This window comes from Globicephala melas, chromosome 1 (genome assembly GCF_963455315.2).
Source record: "Globicephala melas chromosome 1, mGloMel1.2, whole genome shotgun sequence".
NCBI classification, from domain to species: Eukaryota; Metazoa; Chordata; class Mammalia; order Artiodactyla; family Delphinidae; genus Globicephala; species Globicephala melas.
Window position 1 is genome coordinate 99,291,897 of NC_083314.1, and position 19,916 is coordinate 99,311,812.

The following is a 19,916-nucleotide window of genomic DNA, read 5'->3' on the forward strand; positions in this document are numbered from 1 at the left end:
CAGTCACTGCTATTCTTTTGCAGTTTTTACCTACATTCATAAAGTAGGCAAAGTTGATGAAAATGCTAAATTTCAGGCTAGTAAAATTAGAGCTGTAATTTTTTTCTCCTTTCTAAATTCACAGACCCCTTAAATTCTATTCATGAACCACTTGACAGGGTCTATGGACCCAAGGTTGAGAACCTCTGGATAAAAGGGAAGTTGGCATAATGGAAGATAGGGAATTATACAGGAAGAGGGAGCAAAAGGAGTTTCCTTCTACAGGTAGTCTTCTCTCTCTCTTTTCCTTGAGAAAGCTCATATTATTCACTTCCTAGCCTCTCATCTGTTCTTTGCCTCATTACAGTAGAGTTTGTACCCCTGTCATTCCATGAAACCATCCTTTCCCAAGTCGTGCCTGCTGTCCAGGCAGGACATTAACCAATGACTGTGTCTCGGTCCTTACCTTGTTTGATTTCTCTTTGGCTTTTGTACTGTTGACCACTCTCTTTTTAAAACTTCTTTCCTCCTTGGTCTCTTTCTTTTTCTTATATCTCTTTGGTTCCTTTTCAGCCTCCTATCCTATTTCTTCTTCTGCCTTTGGATGGGTCCCTGGAGTTCTACCTACCCTATACTTCTCTCTCACTCTGCATGCTTTCTCTGGATATTCTCTCGTCAATCTAGTTTACGTCTCTAGCCCAAGACTCTTTCCTGATCTTAAGTTCCTATATTCAACTATCTATGCCACAATTCTTCTTAAATATGCCAGGGATCCCGCAAACTCAATATATCCCAAATTAAATTTATTCTCTTCCCCTCTCTGCTTCTTCTCTTATGTTCCCCATTTGGGTGAATGACACTACAATCCAAAGCTTCCTGAATCAAAGGTCTGGAAGCTCTTTTTGATTTCGTCTTCTCCCTTACCCCCAGACATAAAAATAACAATAACTGCTGAATTTTCCAGAGTATCTATCTTTAAGATTGCTCAAGCTCATCACTTTTTCCCAGTTTTACTATTATTGCCTTAGACATTTTAATAGCTACCAACTATTCATTGTTTACGATGGATCAGGTACTCTGTCAAGTGTTTTACATAGCTGTTTTAGTTAATCCTCGTATCGCCCCTCAGGGTAAGAATGATTATGCCTAAAATTACAAATGAGGAAATAGAAGCAAAGGGAGACGACGAACTTGCCCAAGGTCACAAGGCTTTTTAATGGCAGAACCAGGATCAGAGCATTGGTCTGTTGGACTCCAAAGCCATATGCCTTCTTGTTGCTCTTAGGGTCTTCATGATTGCCCTTCGAAACTCCATTACGGTATCACCAAAGTTCTCTCTCTAAGAAGCAAATCTGATCACCTTATTCTGCTGCCTATACTGTTCAGTGTTCCCAGGACCCTTCCCCATAAAGCTCAAAATCCTCAGCTGGGTTCCAGGAGCTCACCCCGGCTTATGTCTCCAGCCTCTTCTCTTGTGGCCACCCAGCTTGCGCTCCACATTCAGATGCTTTTCTTCCCATATAGGCTCACTTCACTCTTCCACCTCATAGTATCAGTCTGTTTAGGCAGCCATAACAAAGTACTGCAGACTGGGTGGCTTGAACAACAGAAATATATTTTATCACAGTTCCAGAGGCTAGAAGCCAGAGATCAAGGTGTTGGCAGGGCTGTTTCTTCTGAAGCTTCTCTCCTTGGCTTGCAGATGGCCATCTTCTCACTGTGTTCTCACATGATCTTCCCTCTGCGCAAGTGCATCCCTGGTGTCTCTCTGAGTGTCCAAATTTTCTCTTCTTTCTTGCAAGGACATCAGTCAGATTGGATTAAGGCTTAACCAAGTGGCCTCATTTTAACTTGATTACCTCTTTAAAGGCCCTAACTCCAAATACAATCACATTCAGAGCTACTAGGGGTTAAGGTTTCACCATATGAATTCAGGGAGGACACAATTCAGTCCATAACACCCACTCACAGAGCTAATTTTGACTCACCCCTTTCAACTCATTCTTTCATGCCACCCTCTCTGAAAAGTCTTCTCTGGCTGCCCCAGTTCTGAGTTAAAGGTCTCTGACATTAATACTATTACAGCCTTTGAGCTTCTTCCTGTTATAGCATTTACATTTTGTATTGCAATTACTTTTTTGCTTCTCTGACACCGCCATTGGACCAAGCTCCTTGAGGGCAGGAACTGTGACTCATTATTCATTTTTCTAGCCACAGCCCAAAACCCAGTACCTGGATCACATATGTATTTAATCAGCCAATTAGTCAGTTAATAATTTGTTAGTTAATATTTTCCGAAAGCTTATTTTGATCAGCCACTTTTCAAGAAATTAAGGACACAGTAGTGAACAAGACCAAAGAAAGTTCCTTCTCTCATGTAATTGACATTTTAGCAGGAAGTCAATAAATAGGTAAAAATAAATAGTATAATTTTGGTACTGATAAAGAAGATAAAGTGGAGTAATTTTGTGGAGAGCAGCTTTAGGGGACTTCTTTGGCTGGGGGGTTCAGGGAAAGCTGGAGGAGACACATGAGATGTGGTTTGAATGATGAGATGTAACCAATGTATGATCTATAAGAAGAGAGTTTCAAGCAGGAAATATCAAAGGCAAAGACCCTGAGATGGGAATTAACTTGGCAAGTTTGAGGGACAATAAGAATGCCAGAGTGACTATAGGGCAGTGACTGATGGTAAGAGCAGAAGGAAATGATGTCAGGAGCTTGAGCTGATTTCTAAGTGCAAAGGAAGTCACTGAAATGTTTTAAACCAGGGCTGGAGATGATATGGTTTATGTCCTTAATAATATCACTCTGGCTGCTGTGTGGGGTGTAGATTTTAGAAGGACAGTGGTGGAACTGGAAGACTAAAGAAGAGACTGATGTCAATTATAGACCAAAGGTCTCAGTGGGGGGTGATTTTGTACTCCCTAAACCCTCAGAGGACATCTGGCAATGTCTGGAGAGATTTTTGGTTTCTCACAACTGCGGAGTGGGAGTGCTACTGGCATGTAGTGGGTAGAGGCCAGGGATGCTGTTAAACAGCCTACAATGCACAGGACAGTCCCCATGACAAAGAATTTTGGGGGCAAAATGTCAGTAGTGCCAAGATTGAGAAACTATGATTTAGAAATGGTGGTGGTTTGACCTAGGTGGTAGCAATGGAGGTTTTAAGAAGTACTTAGACTTAAGATATATTTGGAGGTAGGCAGTAAGCTGTACAGGATTTGTAGACAGATTGGATGTGGGCTCTTTAAGTTTGGGGTCTGAGCAATGAGGTGGATGTTGGTAATATTTACTGAGATGAAGAAGACTGGGGATTAGTTATTAGAGCATAGATGACATTTAAAGCCATAAGACTGGGTGAAATCATTCAGGTGGGTAATATAGAGAAGAAAAGAGGGCCAGGCAGAGCCCTTGGACACTCCAGCATTGGAAGTCCTGTTAGAGGAAAAGTAGCCAACACATGAGACAAGAATGAGGTCTTTGGGAAGGCCAGGGAGGATGTGCTCCAAACTGAGGGGAGGGTCAGCTGAGGAGTAGCAATACTTCTTCCACTGGAAAAGGAGGGGAGGTAAAGTTCATGGATAGGTATATAGGCAGCTGAGTGGATTTGGTAGCGGGAAGAAGAGTAGCTCCCATCTGACTGAATTTATCATCTTCATGAACTGAGGTCTGAGTGTGAGCATCAGCTGAGTGTGAGTGTGAATGTGTGTGGGGGGGCGGGGGAGAGAGAGAGATACTGGAGATTTGAGAAGGGAGGATGTTATGAGACAGCTAACTTGCAGAGAGGGAGAGTGAAGTCACCATGGAAATGAGATAGAATTCTCAGATAGTGTTATGAGCCATCTGAGATTTGTAGTCACAAATTTAAAATGAGTCTAGTCAGTATAGCTTCTGGATTAAAACAATAACTTTTATTGAATGAATAAAGTGTCATAGTAATAATAACATCAACAACTACAATTTCTTGATCATTTATAATGTAGCGTGGATCAGCCTTTGTGGAATACTCTTATTTATTTATTTATTTATGGCTACATTGGGTCTTTGTTGCTGTGAGTGGGCTTTCTCTAGTTGCAGCGAGCGGGGGCTACTCTTCCTTGCAGTGTGCGGGCTTCTCATTGCGGTGGCATCTCTTGTTGCGGAGCATGGGCTCTAGGCGAGCAGGCTTCAGTAGTTGTGGCACGTGAGCTCAGTAGTTGTGGCTCACGGGCTTAGCTGCTCCGTGGCATGTGGGATCTTCCTGGACCAGGGCTTCAACCCGTGTCCCCTGCACTGGCAGGCGGATTCTTAACCACTGTGCCACCAGGGAGGTCCCAGAATACTCTTATTTAATACTCTCAAACAACCCTGTGAGATAGGCAATTTAATTTACTGATAAAGAAACTATAGCTCAGGGAGATTAAGTGATTTGTTCAAGGCCACACAGTATAAGAACAGGATTGAAAACTGGGTCCATCGACTCCAAAGCTCACATTCTTCACTAGTATTTTATATCCTACTCAGGCTATGGTTAATGAAAACCACTGCCCTGAGCAGGGCTTTGTAACTTCCCTACCTTTTGAGAAGGCCAAAGATGCTAGGAACTCAAAGAGGAAGGATGGGACTAAATGAAGGTAGTGCTGAAAAAAATCACCTGATGTTCATTAAAAATGCATATAATTGATGCTCTAATTATAAACGCTGCTGTGATTTTTCTCTTTCAGGATTCTTCTTAAGGCTTACTTAAATCCAATTGTCCTGTTTATCCAAATGGGCTCAGGACAGCCTGTGGAGAGGGAACAAGAAACTGGAGAGGGAACAGGGCACAGGGTGTGATTTGCCCTCAGCCTCCAACCCCCCGTGGGACAGTCTTGAGTTCTGAAAAGGGACTAAACTGACTTCTACCAAGGAAACATTCCATGTTCCCCCGTGCCTCCACCTTTGGTTGAAATGGAGACATGAGGGTTGAGAAAGAGGTTATCTGAAACCTCAAGAGATTCTCTGAAGAGAATGGAGATTTTCCTTTGTAATTTGACTCCTGCTGCACATCCAACTCACTACACATTCTTGGCAGTGATGTGGCTCCTGACATGACTGCAGTTAACAGATTAAATGCAAAATATGACAGGTCCTTTCAGTCAGAACCGCCAACGCAAAATGCCCCATTGTTTCCCTCATTTTAAATAGCTGTCAACCATACTCTTTATTTCCCTCCCTCCAACAATTAAAATATTTTAGGGCCTGTGGTTTTTTTTGTTTTTTGTCTTTTTCTGCAGTGGATGAAGAGGGGACGAGGACAGAACTGGACAGTTGCTAGATCTGATGAATTTGCATATAGCATTATTGATATAAATGTATATCCCATGAAAAGTTGGGTTTATTCTCACTGTTTCAGTCATATTTACCTACCACTTGCCATTAACCATGCTAACGTTGCCCTATTATCAAAAAGTTTTTTCTAAAAAATAACATTTTTGACACTTTTGTTTAAATACTTATGAAAGATCAGTTAAAACTCAGCATTTATTTATTTTTTCTCTGAGCCTTGTTTCAAGCAATTGGTATATTTTGATCACATACTTTCTCACTTTATCAGTCATGATGAAACATGTCAGCTAGGACGGAGCACCCTACATGACACTAGGCGAGTTAACATCTCTCTTATACATGCACTAGGTTAAGCCCTGATGTATTTGGTTCTTCCTCTCCAGGAAAGAGTTTAAGCAATCATTTAGCATTCCACAAACATTGATTAATCACCCACTACCTAGCACCATGTTAGGTGCTTGAGATACAAAGAAGGGTAAGAAATGGTCCTTGTTCTCAAGGAACGGAAAGAGACAAGTATATCAAGTGTTACAGAGAGTAAAATAGCTTCATCTGAAGGGTAGAGTGGAACAAAAGGAAGAAGCACACAACCTACATAAGGTTCTGGCCTTTCTGTCCTAAGATGAAGCCACTGGCCATTTCTCACTCTGACCCCTCATGACCAACAGGGCTCTGGAGAGAGAATATCGGCTGGTACCATCAGCCACCAGAAGACCTGGGCTCTGGAGTCAGATAGACCTCGTTCACATTACATATCTATCACTGAGTAAGATGTGAACTTGGCAAGTTTTTTAACCTCATTGAACCCAAATTTCTTTATCCTCAAAATAAAGCTTATTGCAAGGGAGGCAATGTTGTGAAGTGCCTAAGAGGTGAAGGTTTGCAGCTAGGCTGCCTGGATTCAACCAGGTGACCTTGGGCAAATTATTTAATCTCTCAGATTTACAAGGAAAAGATTATCTTAATCTTCTGCAAACTCTTACAGTTTCCTTCATTTGTAAAATAGGGACAATAATATCTTGTATCTCATTGGTTTTGGAGTGGATTAAATGATTAAAGAGCATAGAATAGTGCCTGGTACATTGTAACTGGTCAATAAATGTTAACTATCATTATTATTATTATTATATCCGCCTTATAGAGCAAGTTGAAAGTTAAATGAAATCATGTGTGCACAATAGCTAGCACAGTTCCTAACACCTAATAATCACTTACTAAATTCAACAAATGAAACTAAATGAACTAAATGCAGCATTCTCACTTTTGTTTCATCAAATCTCTGACCATGACCTTAACAGAGGGAGCTTTTAAAAAGTTAAATCAGTCATATCACAATTCTTCTCACAGCTCTTCAGTGGTTTCCTGGCTCACTCAAAATAAAAGGCAAAGTCCTCAGAGCAACCTACAAGTCCAAAAATAACCTGATCCCACCCTCCCTCCCTGACCTCATGGCCTACCCCTCCATGCCTCACTCACCCTGCTGCAGCCACACAGGATCTGGGCTGTCCTTTGAACACACCAAGCAGACTCTTATCTCCGACCCTGGCTCTTTCCTCTCCCTGGAAGGCCCTTCTTCCCCCAGATACTGGCACAGCTGGCATCCCTTCTTTGCTCAGTTTATCTTACCAGTGAGGCTATCCTTCATCCTGCTGTTCCCTTACTCTGCTTTATATTTCTGCTTAGGACATTGGTATCTGCTGTACCATATATTTTACCTGTCTATTTTATCTAGCTCTGTCTTCCTTCACTAGAAGGTAAAGTAACCTTAATTTTTATATAAAAAGTTTATACTTTGCTGAACATATCTGTTTAAATACTTATCAACGCTTATTTACAAAAACTGGCTACAATCTGGGCCTTGAAACAAAGCTTGACAAATTTCCAACTGTTCTCACACAAAACATGTTCTCTAAACACAACTTAAAAGTCAACAATAAAAGACAAGCAGAAAACTTCTCATATACTTGGAAAGGAGAAATTAAATTGTATAGTACAAATATTTATAACCAAAAATATTTAAAATATTACATATCGAAACATGAGGGGACCAGCAAAAGGAGTTTTTAGAAAAAAGTATATAGCCTTCAATGCTTGTTTTAGAAAAGAATAAATGAGCTGTACATGTGACCTAAAAAATTAGAAAAACAGAAAAAAATTAAGAAAGAATAAGTTAAAAGCAAAATTAATGGTTTAGAAAATAGAAAATATAATAAATAGGATCTATAAAATCAAAAGTTGGTTCTTTGAAAAGACTATTAAGAGACAAACCACTAGCAAGATTGATAAAGAAAGGTAGAGATGGGGGGGACCTTGAAGATGGCGGAAGAGTAAGACACGGAGATCACCTTCCTCCCCACAGATACACCAGAAATACATCTACACATGGAACAACTCCTACAGAACACCTACTGAAGGCTGACAGAAGACCTCAGACCTCCCAAAAGGCAAGAAACTCCCCACATACCTGGGTAGGGCAAAAGAAAAAAACAGAGACAAAAGAATAGGGACGGCACCTGCACCAGTGGGAGGGAGCTGTGAAGGAGGAAAGGTTTCCACACACTAGGAAGCCCCTTCGCGGGTGGAGACTGCGGGAGGCGGAGGGGGGAGCTTCGGAGCCGCTGAGGAGTGCACAGCAACAGGGGTGCGGAGAGCAAAACGGGGAGATTCCCGCACAGAAGATCAGTGCCGACCGGCACTCACAGCCCAAGAGGCTTGTCTGCTCACGCGCCGAGGCGGGCGGGGCTGCGAGCTGAGGCTCGGGTTTCGGTTTCAGTCAGAGCGCAGGGAGAGGACTGGGGTTGGCGGCTTGAACATAGCCCGAAGGGGTTAGTGCACCACGGCTAGCTGGGAGGGAGTCGGGGGAAAAGTCTGCACCTGCCGAAGAGGCAAGAGACTTTTTCTTCCCTCTTTGTTTCCTGGTGCGCGAGGAGAGGGGTTTAAGAGCGCTGCTTAAAGACACTCCAGAGACGGGCGCGAGCTGCGGCTAAAAGCGCGAACCCCAGAGACGGGCGCAAGCCGCGGCTAAAAGCACGGACCCCAGGGACGGGCAGGAGACGCTAAGGCTGCTGCTGCCACCACCAAGGGGCCTGTGTGCGAGCACAGCTCACTATCCACACCCTTCTTCCGTGGAGCCTGTGCAGCCGCCAGGTTCCTGGGATCCAGGGACAACTTCCCCGGGAGAACGCACGGCGGGCCTCAGGTTGGTGCAACGTCACGCCGGCCTCTGCCACCACAGGCCCGCCCCGCACGCAGTGCCCCTCCCTCCCACCCCCCGGCCTGAGTGCGCCAGAGCCCCCGAATCAGCGGCTCCTTTAACCCCGTCCTGTCTGAGCAAAAAACAGATGCCCTCCAGCGACCTACACGCAGAGGCGGGGCCAAATCCAAAGCTGAGCCCCCGTGAGCTGTGAGAACAAAGAAGAGAAAGGGAAATCTCTCCCAGCAGCCTCAGAAGCAGCGGATTAAAGCTCCACAATCAACTTGATGTACCCTGCATCTGTGGAATACATGAATAGACAACGAGTCATCCCAAATTGAGGAGGTGGGCTTCGAGAGCAAGATCTATGATTTTTTCCCCTTTTCCTCTTTTTGTGAATGTGTATGCTTCTGTGTGAGATCTTGTCTGTATAGTTTTGCTTCCATCATTTGTCCTAGGGTTCTACCCATCCATGATTTTATTTTTGAATTTTTTTCTGAATAATTAATTTTAATTTTAATAACTTTATTATACTTTCTTTCTTTCTTTCTTTCTTTCTTTCTTTCTTTCTTTCTTTCTTTCTTTCTTCCTTCCCTCCTTTCTTTCTTTCTTCATAATTCTACTAATTCTCTCTACTTTTTCTCCCTTTTATTCTGAGCCATGTGGATGAAAGGCTCTTGGTGCTCCAGCCAGGAGTCAGGGCTCTGCCTCTGAGGTAGGAGAGCCAACTTCAGGACACTGGTCAACAAGAGACCTCCCAGCTCCACATAATATCAAACGGCAAAAATCTCCCAGAGACCTCCTTCTTAACACCAGCACCCAGCTCCACTCAACGACCAGCAAGCTACAGTGCTGGACAACCTATGCCAAACAACTAGCAAAACAGGAACACAACCCCACCCATTAGCAGAGAGGCTGCCTAAAATCATAATAAGGCCACAGACACCCCAAAACACACCACCAGACATGAACCTGCCCACTAGAGAGACAAGATCCAGCCTCATCCACCACAACACAGGCACTAACCCCCTCCACCAGGAAGCCTACATAACCCACTGAACCAACCTTAGCCCCTGGAGACAGACATCAAAAACAGCAGGAACTACGAACCTGCAGCCTGCAAAAAGGAGGCCCCAAACACAGTAAGGTAAGCAAAATGAAAAGACAGAAAAACACACAGCAGATGAAGGAGCAAGATAAAAACCCACCAGACCTAACAAATGAAGAGGAAATAGGCAGTCTACCTGAAAAAGAATTCAGAATAATGATAGTAAGGATGATCCGAAATCTTGGAAATAGAATGGACAAAATACAAGAAACAAGGACCTAGAAGAAATAAAGATGAAACAAGCAATGATGAACAACACAATAAATGAAATTAAAAGTACTCTAGATGGGATCAATAACAGAATAACTGAGGCAGAAGAACGGATAAGTGACCTGGAATATAAAATAGTGGAAATAACTACTGCAGAGCAGAATAAAGAAGAAAGGATGAAAAGAAATGAGGACAGTCTCAGAGACCTCTGGGACAACATTAAACACACCAACATTCGAATTATAGGGGTTCCAGAAGAAGAAGAGAAAAAGAAAGGGACTGAGAAAATATTTGAAGAGATTATAGTTGAAAACTTCCCTAATATGGGAAAGGAAATACTTAATCAAGTCCAGGAAGCACAGAGAGTCCCATACAGGATAAATCCAAGGAAAAATACACCAAGACACATATCAATCAAACTGTGAAAAATTAAATACAAAGAAAACATATTAAAAGCAGCAAGGGAAAAACAACAAATAACACACAAGGAAATCCCCATAAGGTTAACAGCTGATCTCTCAGCAGAAACCCTACAAGCCAGAAGGGAGTGGCAAGACATACTGAAAGTGATGAAGGAGAAAAACCTGCAACCAAGACTACTCTACCCAGCAAGGATCTCATTCAGATTTGATGGAGAAATTAAAACCTTTACAGACAAGCAAAAGCTGAGAGAGTTCAGCACCACCAAACCAGCTTTACAACAACTGCTAAAGGAACTTCTCTAGACAAGAAACACAAGAGAAGGAAAAGACCTATAATAACGAACCCAAAACAATTTAGAAAATGGGAATAGGAATATACATATCGATAATTACCTTAAATGTAAATGGACTAAATGCTCCCACCAAAAGACACAGATTGGCTGAATGGATACAAAAACAAGACCCTTATATATGCTGTCTACAAGAGACCCACTTCAGACCTAGAGACACATACAGACTGAAAGTAAGGGGATGGAAAAAGATATTTCATGCAAATGGAAACCAAAATAAAGCTGGAGTAGCAATTCTCATATCAGACAAAATAGACTTTAAAATAAGGACTATTAGAAGAGACAAAGAAGGAAACTACATAATGATCAAGGGATCAATCCAAGAAGAAGATATAACAATTGTAAATATTTATGCACCCAACATAGGAGCACTTCAATACATAAGGCAAATACTAACAGCCATGAAAGAGGAAATCGACAGTAACACATTCATAGTAGGGGACTTTAACACTCCACTTTCACCAATGGACAGATCATCCAAAATGAAAATAAATAAGGAAACACAAGCTTTAAATGATACATTAAACAAGATGGACTTAATTGATATTTATAGGACACTCCATCCAAAAACAACAAAATACACATTTTTCTCAAGTGCTCATGGAACATTCTCCAGGATAGATCATATCTTGGGTCACAAATCAAGCCTTGGTAAATTAAGAAAATTGAAATTGTATCAAGTATCTTTTCCGACAACAACGCCATGAGACAAGATATCAATTACAGGAAAAGATCTGTAAAAAATACAAACACATGGAGGCTAAACAATACACTACTTAATAATGAAGTGATCACTGAAGAAATCAAAGAGGAAATAAAAAAATACCTAGAAACAAATGACAATGGAGACACAATGACCCAAAACCTATGGGATGCAGCAAAAGCAGTTCTAAGGGGGAAGTTTATACCAATACAAGCCCATCTTAAGAAGCAGGAAACATCTCGACTAAACAACCTAACCTTGCACCTCAAGCAATTAGAGAAAGAAGAACAAAAAACCCCCAAAGATAGCAGAAAAAAAGACATCATAAAAATCAGATCAGAAATAAATGAAAAAGAAATGAAGGAATCAATAGCAAAGATCAATAAAACTAAAAGCTGAGAAGATAAACAAAATAGATAAACCACTAGCCAGACTCATCAAGAAAAAAAGGGAGAAGACTCAAATCAATAGAATTAGAAATGAAAAAGGAGAAGTAACAACGGACACTGCAGAAATAAAAAAGATTATGAGAAATTACTACAAGCAACTCTATGCCAATAAAATGGACAATCTGGAAGAAATGGACAAATTCTTAGAAATGCACAACCTGCCAAGACTGAATCAGGAAGAAATAGAAAATATGAACAGACCAATTGCAAGCACTGAAATTGAAACTGTGATTAAAAATCTTCCAACAAATAAAAGCTCAGGACCAGATGGCTTCACAGGCGAATTCTATCAAACATTTAGAGAAGACCTAACACCTATCCTTCTCAAACTCTTCCAAAATATAGCAGAGGGAGGAACACTCCCAAATTCCTTCTACGAGGCCACCATCACCTTGATACCAAAACCAGACAAGGATGTCACAAAGAAAGAAAACTACAGGCCAATATCACTGATGAACATAGATGCAAAAATTCTCAACAAAATACTAGCAAACAGAATCCAACAGCATATTAAAAGGATCATACACCATGATCAAGTGGGGTTTATTCCAGGAATGCAAGGATTCTTCAATATACGCAAATGTATCAATGTGATAAACCATATTAACAAATTGAAGGAGAAAAACCATATGATCATCTCAATAGATGCAGAGAAAGCTTTTGACAAAATTCAACACCCATTTATGATAAAAAACCCTGCAGAAAGTAGGCATAGAGGGAACTTTCCCGAACATAATAAAGGCCATATATGACAAGCCCACAGCCAACATCATCCTCAATGGTGAAAAACTGAAAGCATTTCCACTAAGATCAGGAACAAGACAAGGTTGCCCATTCTCACCACTGTTATTCAACATAGTTTTGGAAGTTTTAGCCACAGCAATCAGAGAAGAAAAGGAAATTAAAGGAATACAAATTGGAAAAGAAGAAGTAAAGCTGTCATTGTTTGCAGATGACATGATACTATACATAGAGAATCCTAAAGATGCTACCAGAAAATTACTAAAGCTAATCAATGAATTTGGTAAAGTAGCAGGATACAAAATTAATGCACAGAAATCTCTGGCATTCCTATACACTAATGATGAAAAATCTGAAAGTGAAATCAAGAAAACACTCCCATTTATCATTGCAACAAAAAGAATAAAATATCTAAGAATAAACCTACCTAAGGAGACAAAAGACCTGTATGCAGAAAATTGTAAGACACTGATGAAAGAAATTAAAGATGAAACAAATAGATGGAGAGATATACCATGTTCTTGGATTAGAAGAATCAACATTGTGAAAATGACTCTACTACCCAAAGCAATCTATAGATTCAATGCAATCCCTATCAAACTACCACTGGCATTTTTCACAGAACTAGAACAAAAAATTTCACAATTTGTATGGAAACACAAAAGATCCCGAATAGCCAAAGCAATCTTGAGAACGAAAAAAGGAGCTGGAGGAATCAGGCTCCTTGACTTCAGACTATACTACAAAGCTACAGTAATCAAGACTGTATGGTACTGGCACAAAAACAGAAAGATAGATCAATGGAACAGGATAGAAAGCCCAGAGATAAACCCATGCACATATGGACAACTTATCTTTGATAAAGGTGGCAGGTATGTACAGTGGAGAAAGGACAGCCCTTCGATAAGTGGTGCTGGGAAAACTGGACAGATACATGTAAAAGTATGAGATTAGATCAGTCCCTAACACCATACACAAAAATAAGCTCAAAATGGATTAAAGACCTAAATGTAAGGCCAGAAACTATCAAACTCTTAGAGGAAAACATAGGCAGAACACTCTATGACATAAATCATAGCAGGATCCTTTCTGACCCACCTCCTAGAGTAATGGAAATAAAAACAAAAATAAACAAATGGGACCTAATGAAACTTCAAAGCTTTTGCACAGCAAAGGAAACCATAAACAAGACCAAAAGACAACCCTCAGAATGGGAGAAAATATTTGCAAATGAAGCAACTGACAAAGGATTAATCTCCAGAATTTACAAGCAGCTCATGCAGCTCAATAACAAAAAAACAAACAACCCAATCCAAAAATGGGCAGAAGACCTAAATAGACATTTCTCCAAAGAAGATATACAGACTTCCAACAAACACATGAAAGAATGCTCAACATCATTAATCATTAGAGAAATGCAAATCAAAACTACAATGAGATATCATCTCACACCAGTCAGAATGGCCATCATCAAAAAATCTAGAAACAATAAATGCTGGAGAGGGTGTGGAGAAAAGGGAACACTCTTGCACTACTGGTGGGAATGTGAATTGGTTCAGCCACTATGGAGAACAGTATGGAGGTTCCTTTAAAAACTACAAATAGAACTACCATATGACCCAGCAATCCCACTACTGGGCATATACCCTGAGAAAACCAAAATCCAAAAATAGTCATGTACCAAAATGTTCATTGCAGCTCTATTTACAATAGCCCAGAGATGGAAACAACCTAAGTGCCCATCATTGGATGAATGGATAAAGAAGATGTGGCACATATATACAATGGAATACTACTCAGCCATAAAAAGAAACGAAATTGAGCTATTTGTAATGAGGTGGATAGACCTAGAGTCTGTCATACAGAGTGAAGTAAGTCAGAAAGAAAAAGACAAATACCGTATGCTAACACATATATATGGAATTTAAGAAGAAAAAAAAATGTCATGAAGAACCTAGGGGTAAGACAGGAATAAAGACACAGACCTACTGGAGAACGGACTTGAGGATATGGGGAGGGGGAAGGGTGAGCTGTGACAGGGTGAGAGAGAGTCATGGACATATACACACTAACAAACGTAGAGTAGATAGCTAGTGGGAAGCAGCCGCATGGCACAGGGATATCGGCTCGGTGCTTTGTGACCGCCTGGAGGGGTGGGATAGGGAGGGTGAGAGGGAGGAAGACGCAAGAGGGAAGAGATATGGGAACATATGTATATGCATAACTGATTCACTTTGTTATAAAGCAGAAACTAACACACCATTGTAAAGCAATTATACCCCAATAAAGATGTTAAAAAGAAAGAAAGAAAGAAAGAAAGGTAGAGATGGCACAAATAAATAATGTTAGCAGTGGAAAAGGAAAATAACTTCATAACCAACAAAATTTATAAAACATAATAAAATAATACTTTGGTTAATTTTATGGCAATAAATTTGAAAATATAGAAAAAATATACAAACTTTTAAAAGGAGTTCAACAACTCTTAAAAACACTGACAAAGTAGTTAAACATCTTCCTATAAAGAAAACACCAGTCTCAGATGGTTTTATTTATGTGTTCTACAAAATTTGCAAGGAGAAGTTTATTCTAATCTTTTGCAAACTCTTTCAGAAAAATAGAAAAAAAGAGGGAACGTTCCCTACCGTATTCTGTGAGTCCAATAATAACCATGATAACAACCAGACAAGGATTATATGAGGAAAAAAATTACTCGCCTATTTTACTTATGAATGTAGATTTAAGAATTCTAAACAAATATTAGATACATCATGATTAAGTTGGATTGTCTCATGAATAAAAGGCTGAGATACATAACTTTAGAAAATTCTAGAATGTTAGTCATCAGAAGAATAGATTAAAGGAGGTATAGCTTATACATTTTTTTTCTCAGAAATTTGATATTATCCCAAGGAATATTTTGAAAAGCAAATAACAATAAGTTGTTTGAATTTAAACCCAAAATTTCTAAGTTTGCTTGGCTCTGACTAATCTATCCTTTTATCACCTGGCAGAATGAAGGAACAGAAAAAGAAAGAAAATTAGACTTTAATATCTGAGTTTTGTCCTTAAAATATCCCATTTACTAAGCCTGCCACTGGAATGGCTTTATTTTCTTATATCCATACTCATGCAGACTATGCAAGAAAAGTCTTAAGAGACACTATTTTATTACTAAGTTTGGTGGTCAGCATCTCCTCCATTCTTTTATCTTGTAATTCATAATTTTAAAATAAAAAAATTGTTAATTGTGTAGAAGGACTTGTGATTTATTTATTTTTTAGTGAATAGAATAGTTTATGATCGTTTCCTTTACCAGATTAAAGTAGGAATAAAGTAAAGTAAAATACTTATTGAGCTTAACATATGACAGGCACTAGGTAAAATGCTCTACAAACATTGCTTTGTATACTCCTCTAAGGTTACTTATGCTTAAAGAAGTGAAGAGACTGGCTGATGGTCACTGCTTCCAGCACAGAATGTTATGGGAACTTAAGATGAGTTCTATTTGACTTTAAGGATTAGCCTTTTTCTGCCAGATATTGGTGAGAGGGTAGGGAATGGCATACTGAGACACTTTTCTTCATAATTAGAGAAATTCTCTCTTTCACAGGTTTTTTTTTTCCCCCACTTCCCCCCCACCCCAACCCACAGGTACTTTTTGTATGGGAACCTTATACAGCTCATTTCTGTAATTTTGCTGGATACTCTATGTATCAAAGCTTTTATTGAATTGTATATAAATTCCCATTTTGATACGCTCACTTAGCATCCATTACAAATTATGGTAATTTGTAGCAGGAATTTGCTTTGATATCGAAAGGCATTGGTGAGTTTTTGTACTAGAGGAAACTCATTTGACCTCTATGTTTGATCTGTGAAAAGAATAAAAGGTAAGAGAATTATTGTTTGACTTCTTAGCTTCTTCCAGGTCTTTAAGGCTCCCCCAATTGTATTGCATTCTACCCATTTTCTCTTGATCTCTCATACTCAGTCTATCATTAATTATTTAAAATATAGTCTTAATAGCTCATGCAACTCCTCTGCCTCTTTACCATAAACCTACCCTACCTGAAAAAACCCCAAACTTGGAAATCTTAAAAAATATTTCTGCTGCTATTCTATTCAGGCAGCTAAATTCTAAAGGAAAAAAGGTTCCCAATCATACAGTCGTCTCCTCTGTAAGTCTATGTTTTGTAAACTTGCTCAGCACTGCTTACCAAATTATTTCTTACTGAAGCTAGAATTAGCTGTCTTACTCTTTTTTTCTTTGGAAATTGTCCAGTAGCTTCTTTTTTCTACTCAAGCCTTCCGTTTATTTCTTCTCCACTCAGTAACAGAAAAGAATTTCCCTTTCTCTTTTTCGGGAAAACACTGAGGCCATTAGATCATCCTTTGACCCGTGCTTTAAGAGATATACTTTGCTTGTGTTGTTCATGTTTTCCATCCCAGTTAGCTGCTTAAATTTGTTTTTGTTTTCAATGATGTATCCCAAACACAATATCTTCCATGGAAGAATAGTAATTACCAAGGATGTCTTCTTTCTTTTTTAGGAAGCTGTACTACTTTTTCTAGTCATCTGCATTATCCCCAGTTCTCAGAGATTCTTCAAAACTCATTTTAAATGGATTAGTTTATATGTACCCAAAGTCCCTTAATATATTATCATTAAGAGCAGTTAGACTGGTGAATCTGGTTACATCCTCATTGTTTTCTTTGCTATTATTTTATAATATTTAGAAAATATTATTTTTCAAGTGTCTATTTGTTAATATGTTTACTTGTAAGTATGGGTAAATGTTTAACCATTTATTGTAATTAGCATGATTCTTTTTATAAGATCATATTGAATAAGTCCAAAATAAATAATTCCCCTGACCTATACCATGTCCTTCGCCTCATGTCTCTTTCTGACAACTGCTATTCTTATTATTGTATTATGAATAACTTTTTGGCATTTGCTAATCCCACAACTTTGATCTCAAGACATCTATTATTCTCTGGATCTTTCATGTTCATTTACAAGAAAACCTTGACTCTGTAATCATATAAACCTGAATTTAAACCTTGGCTCTACCACTTGATCTCCTCAGGCTTTATTTGCTCATCTGCAAAAAGGTCTTTAATCTACCTTACAGGGTCGTTGAGAGGATTAGGGAAGTTATATGCTGTGTTCCCATTATAATGCCTGGCACATAGTAAGTGATCAAAATGTGTTACTCTAGTTCCTTCTCTCCATGAACTGATTTCCCTCATTTTGCATTTTTCTGCATTACTTTATTTCTTTAAAGGATTGAAAGAAAACTCTAATTGACTTTGACCATCTTTTTCACAGGATTTTGCATTTTTGTTTTCCAAAAGAACTTGATAGAGTTTTGAATCCTCCTGCTTCCTTTAAGGACTGTTCTAGGCCCTAAATAGAAGATAAAACTCCACAGCACATCAGTTTTCCCCTCAAAACAAACCTGTAATTTATAACCTTCATGTAAATTACTATTTGGAAGCATTAACCATCACATTTCTTATATATATCGAGTAGTGACTATGAAGTTCTCAGGTCACAAATCTGACAATTTAAGAAAATATTTTTCTGAAACAACTTAGTTTCTGTCTCAAAAATCCCCTTTTTTCTCAGTAGCCAATAAAATAATCTTGTCAATTCTGAGTAAACCAGTCCAGTTAGGGTCTTTTCTCCTTTATCTTTTCTCTGATGTAGAATTTGATTTCCGGAGGCTCATGATATTGTGGGAGCAGATGGGGATGGTTGAAGGGTATCTGGCCCATGATTGACAGCTGTCATTCATATTGGCTTCCACGGAGTTGCAATAGCCCTTTGAGCCATGCACAGCCCTCCATGTTGGCATCCACGGAGATGTCACTGCTCCCTCCTGTACCATAGTGGTGTGATCCCAGCTGCTTTCCTCTCATTACAAATCCTCTTCATTATGACTGTGAATTCCTCACCAATTTCCTGGCTAGTTTCTGCACCCTTTTCTAGGGCATAAGAAAATTATCTCCTCTCCTACATTGCTATTGGGCTTCAGGAAGCTCCATAGGACCATCTCAGGCTCTAACTGCCCCCATCCATTTCCACAACAACCTCTGCTATTGAATATGCTCCATGACAGTAGAAAGGATTCTTGGGGACAATGTCACCTTCAAGAATCCTCTATGATCTTGCTACTCAAAGTGTGGACTGTAGACCAGTAGCATCGGGATCACTTGGGAACTTGTTAGAAATGCAGAATCTTGGACCCCATTCTAGAACTACTCAATCAGAAGTTCATTTTCACAAAATCTCCAGGTGATTCGTATACACATTAAAATTTGCAAAGCACTCATCCCTGAGATACAAGACAGAGTTTCAACTTGCCCTCAGGACCCTGACCTATCTAAGGGTTCGATTGCTTTTCCCTCCCTAAGGACCTAATTATTTTGAGGAAGGTAAGAGGAAGTAGGGTCCGGGAACCCTTCCTAGAGATCTTCACCAAGGTCTTAACAATCTTGTTTCCCACCCCAATTCAAACACTTTCTTTCCTTACCTCAGAAAAAAATTTAAACTGTCTCCTCTGGAAAGGGAAAATGCCCAGGAAATACTTGATTTAATCCTTGTATCATATAACTGGGCATCTTTAATTGCAAAGCCAAGAACTTGATATCTTTATTTTTTGGTTTGTGTTGCAACTTCCTCCCCTTCCCTTCTTCCTCACCCTGTTTCTTGGGACAATGGAACAATCCAGTCTAATGACCTGGATAGGGGAGGTTCAGGTAGAGGGAATACTTCACTGCATGACAGGGATTTTATTTATATTTTAAAATACTTCAATCTCCATTGGATCTGGGTTTTCTGGAAACCCAAAGTACATTTCTGAGACAGCAGTTCATGCTGGCATATTGAATTTCATTCTTTTAGGCTTTATTTTCTGTCAGTAGACTTTACTATAAAATTTTTGTGTTCAGTGAATATTGGGCAAGTAAACTCATGGAAGTAACATAAGCCTCTTCCATCTTCAATAATCTGGTTTGGTATAATATGCGATGCTTCAAATAATATGTTCTTTACTTCCTAAAGTCTTCTTTGACCCCTCAAGAGTGAGCCCTGCCTTTCCAGAATTCCAGGTATTTATTCTATGATAGCATTTAACACTCTGTTCACTATATCCCTTATTAGACTACAAGCTCACTGAGGTCAGGGTCAGTGTCTATTTCACTGTTGTGTTCCCAGTGCTTGACCCAGTACCTGTCTCGTTGGAAAAGTACAAAAACTGCTTGGATGAATAAATGAACAAATTCACTGATATTATTCCAACCTTTCCTCACCTACCCTCATTATATGACAGGAAGAGAATAAGTATAAAAAGTGTTGTAGAGGTCTTTTAGTCCAATCACTGACTCAAAGTAAAAATCCTATATATAGAATCTCTACAGAGAGTCAAGCTTTTGCTAAAATA